Here is a 14,225-nt window from a genome sequence, read left to right as displayed (position 1 = left end):
CCACCGGGAATCGGACTCCTAGCCTAGCTAGCGCTTTAACGAACTGCGCTAAATCCGGGATCGCGAAACAAGCACCATATATAATTCTCCTTGTCGAAAGTGATGATAGCGACGAGAATGACGCCGCAATTAGTGGCAATGACAATGATGACAGTATCAATGGTAATGACGCTGCGTTTAGTTGATAACGATAATGATACGTGATGCACCGTATGCAGCATTATTAATCTCGCCTTCGCAAATTTCTGCAGTGTACATTCCACGTGCTGACAGAATTTTTTCAACACTTGCATGGCTAAAGTCTGGAACACTATCTGTGTTACCTACGTCCACGCATGATCGGTATCCGGCCCTCTATTTTGCAGGAATTGTCTCGAAGATATTATATGCAGAATTTTACATAACAATTAATCATGCCTAAAATCATAAATGAAAGAGTACTCTACCAAAATCGTCAAATATAATCGCAGGTCATCGGCAACAATTAGTAAATAACGGAAAATATATTCAAAAAATATATTCTACATTTTCCGTGATGGGCGCTTCTGTGCATTTTGTGTGGTCAGCTCAGTCACACAATTTTAGGACAATCTGTACATTAATCCCAAAAAACATATATATGGTGGCCCAAATTACGTATGGCGTATGAATATCTTCTGCAGTTGAACGTAAACTGGTGTCTGCGACAGCAAAAAATTTAGTTGGAACGAAATTAGCCCAAAAACGCTGTCATATTGGGATACATGCACATTGAAAAATGTCTGTGTCGGTCAGAGCTGCTTCTACTGTTTTTTTAGCGCCGCCGCAGCCTGAAATGTGCAGTGGTGACCAGCCATCAAAGGTCGTTAGACAAAATTGACTACTAGACACCACGATATATACAATATTGGGATGCCACCAAATCTGACGGGACAATATTGACCAATCTATGTCAATATATATTCCATGTTGACAAGCCATCCATATTTGCAGCACATTATTGCCCACCCTATGCGATTATGGTGCAATGCTGGCTACCCATCACAGTCTATCGAACAATATTGAACAATATAATGCAATATGTATACATTGTTGGCAGGCCGCCATGACAGGCGGGTCACTATTGACCAATATAGGCCAAGATTTATTTATAGATGACAAGACAACCATAATGACCGGACAATATCAACCATGTTATGCCATTATATGTACATAGCTGGCCAGCCATCAAAGCTCATTAGAAAATATTGCCCACTATAAACCAAGATATATGCAATGTTGGTGTGCCACCAAAGCTGGCTGGCCAATATTGGTCAATGCATGCCAAGATATAATAAATGTTAGCAAGACAACCATAATGGCCGGACAATATTAACCAAGCTTTGCCATGATATGTCCAATGCTGGTTAGCCACCACAGTCCATCAAACAATATTGACCACTATAAGTCGATCTGTATAGATTGTTGGCAGGCCACTATGACTGTCAGGATAATATTGACCAATTGCATGCCAATATATATGCAATGTTGACAAGACAGCCATATTGGCAAAACATTATTCCCCACCCTATGCCATGATATGTGCAATGCTGGCCAGCCATCAAGGCTCAATAGACAATATCGACCAATAGAATCTAAAATATTACAATGTCAGGAAGCCGCCAAAGTTGGTTGGACATTATTGACCACTGTATCCCTAGATATACTCAATACGGAGAAGCCGTTGTTATTGACCGGACAATATTTACCAGGTTATACCATGGTGTGGAAGATATTGGCAAACCATTGTAGGTGGTTGGCCAATAATGACCAGGTTGTCTCATTGTGTATACAATAATGGCAAGCGGTTCAATATGCGAGGGCATTATTGACCGCTGTTAGCCGATTGAATGCCAATAACAGATATGGGTGAAGTTCACTGGCCCAATAATGCTTATGTTATAGCATGGCTGCGCATTATGGGTAGCTCATTGGCACCATTGGCCCACTTGTGGGCCAGTAATCCCCAATCAATCCCCAATATTGGGCCTATGGCTGGTGCTGCCTGGGTTAACGACAGCGGAATGACTTCCGATAAGCACTTCTCTCCCCTATATTTAAAAGAGAGCCTCCTTCATCTATCTGTTCTTAATGTGACCTGTTAATGTTTCTCAAAGCGGTTTGATATGGCATTATTGATGGCAGTAGAAGGCTGATAAAGGCATTTTCCTTCATAAATAAAAAGCTCATATATAGTGCAATTCTCAATTCCATATCTTTATTACCTGTAATGGCAAAACTTCGGTCGCAATGAGAAGTACCGCAGTACCTCCTTAAATGTCTTTGTTTTGATTGCAAAATATACAAGGGAAAAGGTAGGCCTGCAGCTTTGCCCACGTGATGCAGAAAAAAAATGTGCTTTTGTGACGTCAACAATAGTCACCGCTTCCCTGTGTTTCTCGCTGTGCCTTGGTACCTAAACAACTGCTGCAGTGGTTGTCTGTAAAAAGGACAAGGCACTCATCGCGGCAGCCATATCAAAGCTTGATGAGCTCCTTCTATCACTGAATATGCCTTATAGTAACCCGCCTTCCTTCGCTCAATGGCGCCTTACTAAGGAGGGTTTCGTAAGCCATCCCGATCAACGTCCTTTACTTCAGAAAAGAGCAATGATATCTTCATGCTTCTTAAACTCACCCATTGCCTTGAATGCAAGACTTACTGGTCTCGCTTTGCGCTTCAGCAGTAGGGAGTCTCAAGCGGCTCGGGAGGCACCGGATTCACCACAAAGAGACAGAGGAACATTTATTCGGAGCAGGCGTTAAATATTCATCCCTAGGTGGCAGCTTCCTCCGTCCAGGAAGCCGTGAACCAGAGCCATCTCTCGAGTACGGTTGACCAGACTACGCTGATCATCCAGGCTGGGGCTTGACAGCAGAGTCTCCCACTACTCTTCGGTTATGGCCATGGTGGTTAGAGTATCAGTTGGTGCCTTGCACCCCCACACCGTATGTTGTAGGGTATTTGGTACGTTGCAAAATGTGCATTCATATTTGTGGGTGGTGGGTGGGATTCTGTGTAGTAAGGTGTCGTGGACGTGGCTGTTAGTTTGGATTTATCGGAGGGTGATTGCTTCTTCTCTGGTTATTATTGCGAAAGGAATACTAGTACCCTTTTCAGCCCTTCGCGTAGCGACGGTCGGTAGGCACGGTTGCCCTGTAATGACCCCTGCTGGCTGCAACGTATACCAGCTGCGAAAGATGGGCTACCAAGTCGAGTCATCGGATGGCGGCAGTCGGTAGGCACGGCGCACCGCGGATGAGATAATGACGCCACTGTTACGTAATGCTAGCTGTGAGAGATGGGCTATCAAGTCGAGTCGTCGGGTGGCGGCGGTCGCTAGGAACGGCGCGCTGCAGCTACCGAGTGGAGGCGCTGCTGTCACCTCTTCTCTCGCAGTTTAGAGGAGGACGAGGAGGAAAACGATTTGTATACAAACGCTCGCGCTTGCTCAGCTGCGGCACTAGCTGTGCATCCTCATAACCAGAAAGAAAAGTCATGCTATCTCGATGAAGCCAGGAAACGACAACTGGCTACAGAGACAGATGAAGACTGGGAACAGCACCTCGCTCGACGGCGCGCTCAAGATGCAGCTAGACGAGCGCGTCGCGCTTCTCTTGAATCGTTCTTACCCAGTGACGAGTCCGAATGAAATGTCATGGACACTTTGAACAGTGAAGACTCTTTGTCGACCTGTTAACTCAGCAGTCAAGAACGCAGGAATGCAACTAGGCGGCAGCGACGCGTTCAGGAAACAGAAGAAGAACGGCAACGGAACTATAGCGTATTTATGTTATTATTGCTTTAGCAACCTACCGGGCTTAACCTAAGGTAAGCTCCAGCTAATCTTTTTTCTTGTTGCGTGGGGAATATTTTCTTCTGTCAAGTTTGTAATGCAGGAGGATGTCAGTATATTCCTTGGGTGGATCCTGCGTTCTCCGAAATCCCTCTGGAAGTGATGCCCGGTTAGCATATCCACTTGCTGAAGCGTCGGCGGCCTCGTTTTATAATGTAGGTGTCTGGGAGGTGGTGAATTGTGGTGCGACGGAGTATTTGAAATGCTATGCTGAACATTCTTCCCTCTTGGTAGTTTCTGCATGCAGATATTTATAAAAATTATGGTGGACGCTTAAGCTGCACATACAAGGATATGGCACTATAGCTTAGGCAATGAGCACACATATAAAGCCTCACATGATCAGAGCCGCATAAATATGCAGCCTTGTTCAAAACTATTAAAGTGAGAGGATTTTTGTCTCAGCAGTAAAACGAAGCGGTCTTGTCACCGTTAAAAACTGAAGGGCCGTGAAATGTAATCGCATAGTTTCTTCCAGTGGAAATATACAAATAGCATTTTAAAGGCGTTTCACTCTTTAGTGATGCTATCATGTTTCCATTTTCGGCTTAGTCAAAAACCTTTTGGATTCATGACTTTTGACCAAGACTGCACCTGCGTAGCTTAGGAGTAGCATGAAGAGGCAACGGTTCAGTCAGGCTAATTCTCATATCACCCTCCCAGATAAAAGGAGAAGCCCGTGTTGGCAACTGTGCGTAACATTTTCAGTGAACACCGCGTCCGGTTAGTGCTCGCCCATGTCAGCTGCCAGCCCATGTCAGCCTGCCAGCGTTGTGATCTTGAATGCTCGCTCACAACCCCAATGCCGGTGGGCGGCCCCTGATGTTGCATATTTGGTGAAAGGAACCTTCGGCGCTTTCACCTTAATATGGTCATTTGCAATAGTCCCCATTGGGCGGATGAATCGAAGACTGGCTATCCACGTTGGTTAAAATTCGCGTGTTTGCACGTAGTGGAGGTGCCCGTCACTAAAAAAAATCTTTTTTTGTCAAAAATGGAAGCCATAAAAGTTTTCAAAAATCGGCAGGCTCCTCAAAAATTGCATTGGCCGAAATTTTTAAAAGTAAAAGCATAGAAATAATAATGTATAAAAGACAAAAAAGCTCTTTCCGGAGGGTGGTCCAGTCAATGATATGTCTGTATCAGTTAGATGGCGCAACGTTATACAAGCCTTCTTCTACTATTGAGCAAGTTTATTCCTTTTGCTAATATGAACCAATTCGCCCCGAAGAAAGTGCTCATTGAATCCATAAGCCACCTATAAAAGCGCATACTAACTTTAGTCATATCCTAAAGCGGAGTTTTCAAACTTCTATGTTATAGAGCGCTGGATTGTTGCACTTGTAAAGCCGCTTCACTGTGAATTATCATTCCTTGATATTTAACAATTTTTTCCTGAACAGCTGAAACAATGCCTGTAAAATGCGAACCGAGCGCACATAGAATAGCACCTCAGCTGAAATCGAGTTAAAAATGTTTTATTGCTTTGTTGAAATTTGGACGACATTGCAAGTAGTAAGCACACAGTCGGGACGCTACACTCGAACAAGCGGGGTCTCTCTCTCCCTCTCTCTCTAACTACCCCGGTACATAAAAAGCGACTAAATCATGCGAAAATTACATAACTTCATTCAGCGCTCTCTTTGTTCACACCCAATGATAATTTCCTCCCCAAATATCAATAGCATTGAAACAATGCTTGTAAAATTCAAACCGACTGTATATGAAAACGTATCCCCACCGAAGTACATGTATGTCAATGCGAGAGCATGTTCGCAGGTGTCATAACTAGGCATGGCTGTTGTTTGCCTTAAAAGCTTATATAGCGCCGATCACTGCTCGTGTGAGGTAAAAAAACATGAAAATTAGCTAAACTGTGTTCTGAAATTTAGCCACAGTTTTTGTGTTGCAGAAGTGAGCAAGCTTCCATGCATTAATGCACTCTGAGGACATACAACAATGAAGTAGCCTGATTTCAAGTTTCTATACATGAGGTAAATGGAAAGCTTTACACCTTGTGCGGCCGCAATTTCGGTACAGTGTTTTCTAAATGCCTTAAAATTCCTTAATAGGATATTTCTTTTTGCTTGCATACAAGAACGCCAATTTCAGATTTTGTGGCTGAAAGGAGACGTGTGTGGGAGTTTGCAGAGCCCGGAATCTACACGTAGTTGGAGTGCATTTCAGGTTTCCGGTTCTTTATTTTACAGCTTGTCGAGGCCTCTCCTCATATGTCACTGCATAGCCGCAGTGGGCGGTTTCATTCCCTCGTTATTTTATTCCTATAGCATCGCTAACTGTAGTAGTAAGACATAAACAAATGGTTGTAAGTCATAGAGACCACGACGCGTTCGGTAGGCGCCCTTAGCGAACATGGCTTGTAGGGACCGCGCCTCACGACATAATTAAAAAGTACCCTTCATTACCTATGCGTTGTGTGTCAACGTGGTATTCGGAGGAACTGAATCCAAAGCACAATGACGACCAAACTGTATTGGTTTAATTATATAATTCCTACGGCGACCAATTCATCGCTATTTTTGGGTGCTAGCATGCATTGAGAATAACGCCAGACAATTTTCGCCTAACTGGGCTACTGATTCTGTGGAGTAAAAAAAAAAGACTTTGCGATCAATGTAAATCCACAGTCCTCATTTACTGTCTGACCTCTAGACAAGCGGACATGCAAGCCCATGGAACTTAAACAAATGTTGGCGAACTAGTGTAGAAGGGCTTGCCACGAGGTCGACGACATATGGCTCGGAGAAATTAAAGAAAAAATAACGCTTTCTGCCTAAAACCCAGGCGCGAAATGGTGCCTTAGCCGAGTGTCTATTATTGTGAGACTTTGTCTGACAGGAGTCAAAACCAAGCATGGCTGCTGTTTTCCTTAAACGAATTCTGTGCAATTAACACACACACACATGCACTCGATCACGCGAGCACACATGCTTAAAGAGTTCACCAGAGTGCGTGAAACGGAAGTCATGGAAAGGGGCGGAATTACTGAAGTGACTAGCGGACATTGTATCAGGTGACGTAATACCGTGGTTTCGTGAAAGCCTATTTGGGGCCATGGTCTCTGGCCAAAAGCTTTTGTCGTAATCTACACAGGATACAGAATACATCATGTAGGTCCCAATCAAGGAAGCGCAAACTATCGTCAGAATACTGAGCTGCTCTTTCCAATGCTTGTTAATGGATGATCGGTAATGTCCGGCCCTGCATCGTACAAGCGTACTGTAATTTTGGGCCGACTGTTGATGTAGTGTGGGAACTGAGACTTAAATATGAAGTTCATATAATTATTTATATATATATATAAAAAGGGTGTCACACAACTTTCCCGATTATCTATTTTATTCCAACAGTTTCGGAGGGTGGACCGGCCTTCTTCAAGGTATAATTGAGAATGGAGAATAAGTCCGCACATTACGCCACTGTTAGAAGAGGGAGAAGGAATTCTCGCTCTCCATCTTTGGAGAAGCAAACATCACTGAATAGATAGAAAGGGCGAAAAGCTCCAGTTGATTATTGGCTGGTAATGCAACAAAGACGGAGAAAGAAGAAAAAAAAAGGGGGGGGGGGGCTGGAAAGAGAGAGAAAAGGGCAAAAAGAGAAATTGGAGAGCCGACGAATGTTAAGCGCCGTGCTTCCACGAAGACGACACTAAAAGCAAGACAAGTCTCCCTCGAAGGAAGCCAGAAATTGAGCAAAGGTTCAGAATAACATAAAAATAATAATAATAAAAAAATGTGAAAAACAGACAACGCGAGCATGGACACCAGGACGGCCCGCTCCCCAGCGGTGCAGGTGTTCAAGAAAACCGTTGGGAAAGAGTTATGTGTTCTAGACGGAGTTGTTCCACCCCCGACACGCCAGCGATAGGAGCCAGGGCGGCGCGCCGCCGCGGCGACGAAAGAGCCGTCGGCCAGACGCGCTCTCCCGAAACCCGAAACCCAATGCCGCAGCCGGGCATTCGCGTCAAGTGCTTCCCGCGAGCGTGTCCTAAGTGAAGACGTTTGTTGCGGGATAGAAAACCGACCAGAGGGGGGAGGCCAAGGAGCTAAATAACGAACAGTATAGTTTGCGTGAGAAGGAGGAAATTCTTAGGAGCGGGCAAATGGGGGGAGATAAAGGCCTCGTCTATTAGTTATGTAGGCTTTTCAGAAAGGCAAAGTTGCCCAATGTTTCATTAATTCCATGGCTTAAAGTCTGAAATTTGTGTATGAAGTACGATTCTCTTTGTTCTCTTTGTCGATTTGTTTGGAGGCCTGATTGAAGGAGAATGACCCGAATGTTTTCGAAAGTGTGGTTTGGAAGGCACAGGTGCTTAGAAAAAGGGAGATTTGAAAGTGTGTGGACGTGGGCCTTGTGGTTATTGAAACGAAACCTGAATGGTGTTTCGGTCTGGCCGACGTATTCCATGCCGCACACACCGCAGCTTAGCATGTATACCACATTGGCACTGTCGCAGTTAAAGGTTTCTTTGATCTTAAAGGTGAAATCAGAGAAGTTGCCCTTTACAATATTTGCCGCCTGCACATGATTGCAAACTTTACAGCGTGGTTTTCCGCACGGTTTACATCCGGGGTTAGGGTTAGTATTGGCGGTCGTTTTAGATTTAACTAACATGTCCTTTAGGTTTCTAGAGCGCCGATACACTGCTCTCGGTGGCTGTTTGAAAATGGAAGACAAGTGACTGCTTTGCTGGATTATATTGAAATGTTTCGAGAGGATATTATTAACCCGTGGCATGTTTGAGAAATGTGTAAGAACGAGGTTTGTTGGCCTGTCGTTCTGCTGTGAGTTTTCAAAATTGATTATTTCATTTCTGTCTAAGCCTCGAGCTTTCCCAATAGCATCATCAACAATGAAGGGGGGGTATTCCTTTTGCAGAAGATTTGTTTTTAGTTGCTCCGCATGGCGGTCAAAGTCCTCTAGTTCAGAGCAAATCCGTCGGAATCTACGGGCCTGTGAGTAGGGTATGCTGGTTTTACAGTGGTGTGAGTGGCTGCTTTTGAAATGTAGGTACTGCTGGCGGTCGGTTGGTTTCCGGTATAGGGTAGTCTTAAGAACGTTGCCTTTTCTCTTTATTGTAACGTCCAAGAAGTTAATTAAGAATTTAGAATAGCTTTGAGTGAACGATATGGATGGGTGAAATGAATTGTAATTTTGTATAAATGTTAACAGGCTGGCTTCGTCGTGGGGCCAAATGAGGAAAATATCGTCAAGAAAACGTTTATAGAGGAGGGGTTTCAGAGACTGAGTGTCCAGGAATTGCTTCTCGAGGGCCGCCATGACAACTCTAAACGACGATGAAGAGGCGGAGTGGAATGGCATTCTACATGACAGCTCACTGCGCCTTATGGACCTAATCATAAGACATAGCCATCGAAAAGCTCTCGAACTTGAACATATGGAAGAATGCTGCCGCCGCGGACAATCATTCACGAAAAATGAACCAATTGAGCTCCGCGAATTTGAAAATCGCAAAACAACAGAAATCAAAGAAAAGAAAATAAAAAAACTCAGCCGGGATGGTGTGGTCCCTACGCCTAGCTATCCTCTAACACCGCCTGTGGCCAAGGATAAACCAACCCCACCTGTGGCTAAAGATAAAGTGGCTCCTCATCAGCCTTGCGGGTCTGCTGGAAACCAGTCTACCATGGCTACTGATAATGTAGTGAATGTGTCGAGTCTGCCACTCTCATCTTCGGAACGAACGTTGCTCTCTAGGGGTCTAACATTCTGTCCTACGACAGGAAAATTCAATGAATTTCAGTTATTTCAAGATTTAAATAACTTTGCAAGGAGTCTGTGTCTCCGTGAATACTTCAGTAACCACGAAACGAAGCGGGAAATTAACATACCGGGGATATCTGATAAATCATGTACACCAAGGGAACACAGAGACAAACATTTAGATATGTACATCGCTGCTGTTCAAAAGGATATTCTGGCTGCGTATACAAAATGAAAACCTAATGCAGTCCGTAACAACCTGTCACCCGAAGAGCGCCAAGCCCTCAACGCTTTTAGTCAGCGGTCCGACATCATCATCAAACCTGCGGACAAAGGCGGCGCTATTGTTGTTATGGACAAGGCAGAATATTTAACAGAAGGTTTCCGACAATTGGAAGATAAACGTTTCTACACTAAATTGGATAGCGATCCCACAAAAGATTTTGAAAGCAAAATCAACAATCAATTACAGTCTCTGTTTCAAAAGCAAAAGATATCCCAGGATATATTTAAAGCAATGAAGCCCATCAAACCGGTTCCCGGGCGATTCTACCTCCTCCCAAAAATTCACAAACCCAACCGTCCCGGCAGCCCAATTGTGTCAAGTAACAGTACACTCACCGAAAATATTTCCGCAGTCCTTGACTTCCTATTTAAGGACATTATACCAACTATCCCTGCCTACATTAAGGACACAAATCATTTCTTGAGGGTCGTGTCCAACCTCGAAATTCCGACGGAAAGCTTTTTAGTCACAATGGACGTAACATCCCTGTACACGAATATCCCCCATTCAGACGGCATACGCGCGGCAGTGGATGCATACCTTAAGACGGACCCTCGGTGAACCTGGATGAGGAAACCCTCTCCACTATTCTTAGCCTGGTGCTTAATCACAATAACTTCGAATTTGAGGGAAGACACTACCTGCAGGTTAACGGTACGGCGATGGGAACTAAGGTGGCACCGGCCTATGCCAATATATTCATGGCGGCCCTCGAGAAGCAATTCCTGGACACTCAGTCTCTGAAACCCCTCCTCTATAAACGTTTTCTTGACGATATTTTCCTCATTTGGCCCCACGACGAAGCCAGCCTGTTAACATTTATACAAAATTACAATTCATTTCACCCATCCATATCGTTCACTCACAGCTTTTCTAAATCCTTAATTAACTTCTTGGACGTTACAATACAGAGAAAAGGCAACGTTCTTAAGACCACCCTATACCGGAAGCCAACCGACCGCCAGCAGTACCTACATTTCAAAAGCAGCCACCCACTCCACTGTAAAACCAGCATACCCTACTCACAGGCCCATAGATTCCGACGGATTTGCTCTGAACTAGAGGACTTTGACCGCCATGCGGAGCAACTAAAAACAAATCTTCTGCAAAAGGAATACCCCCCCCCCCCCCTTCATTGTTGATGATGCTATTTGGAAAGCTCGAGGCTTAGACAGAAATGAAATAATCAATTTTGAAAACTCACAGCAGAACGACAGGCCAACAAACCTCGTTCTTACACGTTCCTCAAACATGCCACGGGTTAATAATATCCTCTCGAAACATTTCAATATAATCCAGCAAAGCAGTCACTTGTCTTCCATTTTCAAACTGCCACCGAGAGCAGTGTATCGGCGCTCTAGAAACCTAAAGGACATGTTAGTTAAATCTAAAACGACTGCCAATACTAACCCCAACCCCGGATGTAAACCGTGCGGAAAACCACGCTGTAAAGTTTGCAATCATGTGCAGGCGACAAATATTGTAAAGGGCAACTTCTCTGATTTCACCTTTAAGATCAAAGAATCCTTGAACTGCGACAGTGCCAATGTGGTATACATGCTAAGCTGCGGTGTGTGCGGCATGGAATACGTCGGCCAGACCGAAACACCGTTCTGGTTTCGTTTCAATAACCACAAGGCCCACGTCCACACACTGCCAAATCTCCCTTTTTCTAAGCACCTGTGCCTTCCAAACCACACTTTCGAAAACATTCGGGTCATTCTCCTTCAATCAGGCTTCCAAACAAATCGACAAAGAGAACAAAGAGAATCGTACTTCATACACAAATTTCAGACTCTAACCCATGGAATTAATGAAACATTGGGCAACTTTGCATTTCTGAAAAGCCTACATAACTAATAAACGAGGCCTTTATTTCCCCCCATTTGCCCGCTCCTAAGAATTTCCTCCTTCTCCCGCAAACTATACTGTTCGTTATTTAGCTCCTTGGCCTCCCCCCTCTGGTCGGTTTTCTATCCCGCAACAAACGTCTTCACTCAGGACATGCTCGCGGGAACCACTTGACGCGAATGCCCGGCTGCGGCATTGGGTTTCGGGTTTCGGGAGAGCGCGTCTGGCCGACGGCTCTTTCGTCGCCGCGGCGGCGCGCCGCCCTGGCTCCGATCGCTGGCGTGTCGCGGGGTGGAACAACTCCGTCTAGAACACATAACTCTTATCCCAACGGTTTTCTTGAACACCTGCACCGCTGGGGAGCGGGCCGTCCTGGTGTGCATGCTCGCGTTGTCTGTTTTTCACATCTTTTTTATTATTATTATTTTTATGTTATTCTGAACCTTTGCTCAATTTCTGGCTTCCTTCGAGGGAGACATGTCTTGCTTTTAGTGTCGTCTTCGTGGAAGCACGGCGCGTAACATTCGTCGGCCCTCCACTTTCTCTTTTCGCCCTTTTCTCTTTCCCCCCCTTTTTTTTTTCTTCTCTCTCCGTCTTTGTTGCATTACCAGCCAATAATCAACTTGAGCTTTTCGCCCTTTCTATCTATTGAGTAATGTTTGCTTCTCCAAAGATGCAGAGCGAGAATTCCTTCTCCCTCTCCTAACAGTGGCGTAATGTGCGGACTTATTCTCCATTCTCAATTCTACCTTGAAGAAGGACGGTCCACCGTCCGAAACTGTTGGAATAAAATAGATAATCGGGAAAGTTGTGTGACATCCTGGTTGAATTTAACTCTGGCCCATTAGTATCAAGCAATCCATGTCTATGTATATACATATATACATATATATATATATATATATATATATATATATATATATATATATATATATATATATATATATATATATATGAACTTCATATTTAAGTCTCAGTATATATATATATATATATATATATATATATATATATATATATATATATATATATATATATATATATATACAAGTGAAAAATTGCTTCATACTGTTCCAAGTTTACTTAGAGTCGAAGTTCCGGCAGGACCCTGCCGTTCTCAAGACGTTGCTTTTCTTTCTACTTGGTGTTTGGTTTTCTTCCCGCTAAAAAGATTACATTATTAATTTATGTGATTACCGAAGTAAAGATTTAAAAAAAAGACAAAGTACAATCCCCAATGCTTTCCTAGGCCTCGCCGACTGTTGGCTTCTCTCCTTCATGTATTATAACGAGCACCCTCATTTCCCCTTCATTTATCTGCTTACAGCTTACGGGGATCTCGGTTCTGGCAGTCTTGAAGCTATATAGTGCGGTCATTTTATTCGGGGCCAAATGAGTGCGAACACTCAGCATGCCGGTGTGGCCTGTGATTTATCATGTAGAATTACTTTCGTTTTGCAACCTGGTGAAGCGGCACATTCGTCACGCGGAACAACTTGGAAGCGTTAGCCTGGCGGGTGCATAAGTTCCTAACACGCAGGCATGCTACCTTGAAAGTCTAAACCTTAGCTACGCGTCCACTTCATCATGCGCTAAGGGTACTTGTTTCGCAGTCCTGAAGTCTGTTTATTTGCGCATTCTTTTACACACACTTCTTGAATAGCTAAACAACGCATTGGCCACTCACTAATGTGTATTTGTGCGAGAACTCTGAAACAAAGAATGTTATGGGGCCCAGGGAGCTGCGAGACGCATGGCAAAGCGTACGGTTCTCCTTTGCATTAACGCTGCAGTCGCATATCGACGCATATAGGCTGATATCAGAGCTAATTAAACAAAAAAATTTGCTGGGCTTAGCTTTAACTAAGCCTGAAAATTGCGAAAGCAATGTCCGCTTGGCTACGCAAAGTGTTTCTCTTGTGGTGGTGCACATTGCTAACCTGCTGTGTAATCACGAAATGAAAGGCATATTTTTTAGACGTCTCCAAACATTATTATTCATTCACAGATTCCTCTTTCTGTAGCCCAATGAACCGCAGCAAGGCCTGCAAGCTCTTGATTGATTGATTTATTAAAACTTTAATTTCCACCGATTTACAACCTGTATGACGTCAATCGCTTGCCGCCGTCAGCAGGTGACCGACCGGCCGTGAAGCGTAGCTGCGGCGCGCTGAGGAGCCGACTTGGTCCCCTGTCTATCGCTCTGGTGAGACGTCAGTAGTCACGTGACCGACCGCTGCCGTTGCTAGACCGTGAAGCGTAGCTACGGCGCGCTGAGGAGCCGACTTGGTCCCCTGTCTATCGCTCTGGTGAGACGTCAGTAGTCACGTGACCGACCGCTGCCGTTGCTCGACCGTGAAGCGTAGCTGCGGCGCGCTGAGGAGCCGACTTGGTCCCCTGTCTATCGCTCTGGTGAGACGTCAGTAGTCACGTGACCGACCGCTGCCGTTGCTCGACCGTGAAGCGTAG

At 44.6% G+C, this 14,225-nt stretch overlaps 1 protein-coding gene across 9 annotated transcripts in view; it reads left to right on the top strand.

Moving 5' to 3' along the window:
* Nucleotides 1–14,225, top strand: part of LOC146174932 (neprilysin-2-like) — a 117,835-nt gene that overhangs the window by 11,737 nt on the left and 91,873 nt on the right. For 2 of the 9 annotated variants that reach the window (XM_084584169.1, XM_084584168.1), the window contains exon 2: nt 5,787–5,868. The exons of the other annotated variants lie outside the window; for them this stretch is intronic. The gene's annotated coding sequence lies outside the window, so the exon portion shown is untranslated. The remainder of the gene's footprint in view (nt 1–5,786; nt 5,869–14,225) is intronic. 9 annotated transcript variants of the gene reach the window in all.

This window comes from Amblyomma maculatum, chromosome 11 (genome assembly GCF_055883805.1).
Source record: "Amblyomma maculatum isolate TAMU_Amacu chromosome 11, ASM5588380v1, whole genome shotgun sequence".
In the NCBI taxonomy this organism is placed as follows: Eukaryota; Metazoa; Arthropoda; class Arachnida; order Ixodida; family Ixodidae; genus Amblyomma; species Amblyomma maculatum.
Note: the sequence above shows the minus strand (reverse complement) of the source record. Positions and strands in the feature narration are given on the sequence as shown.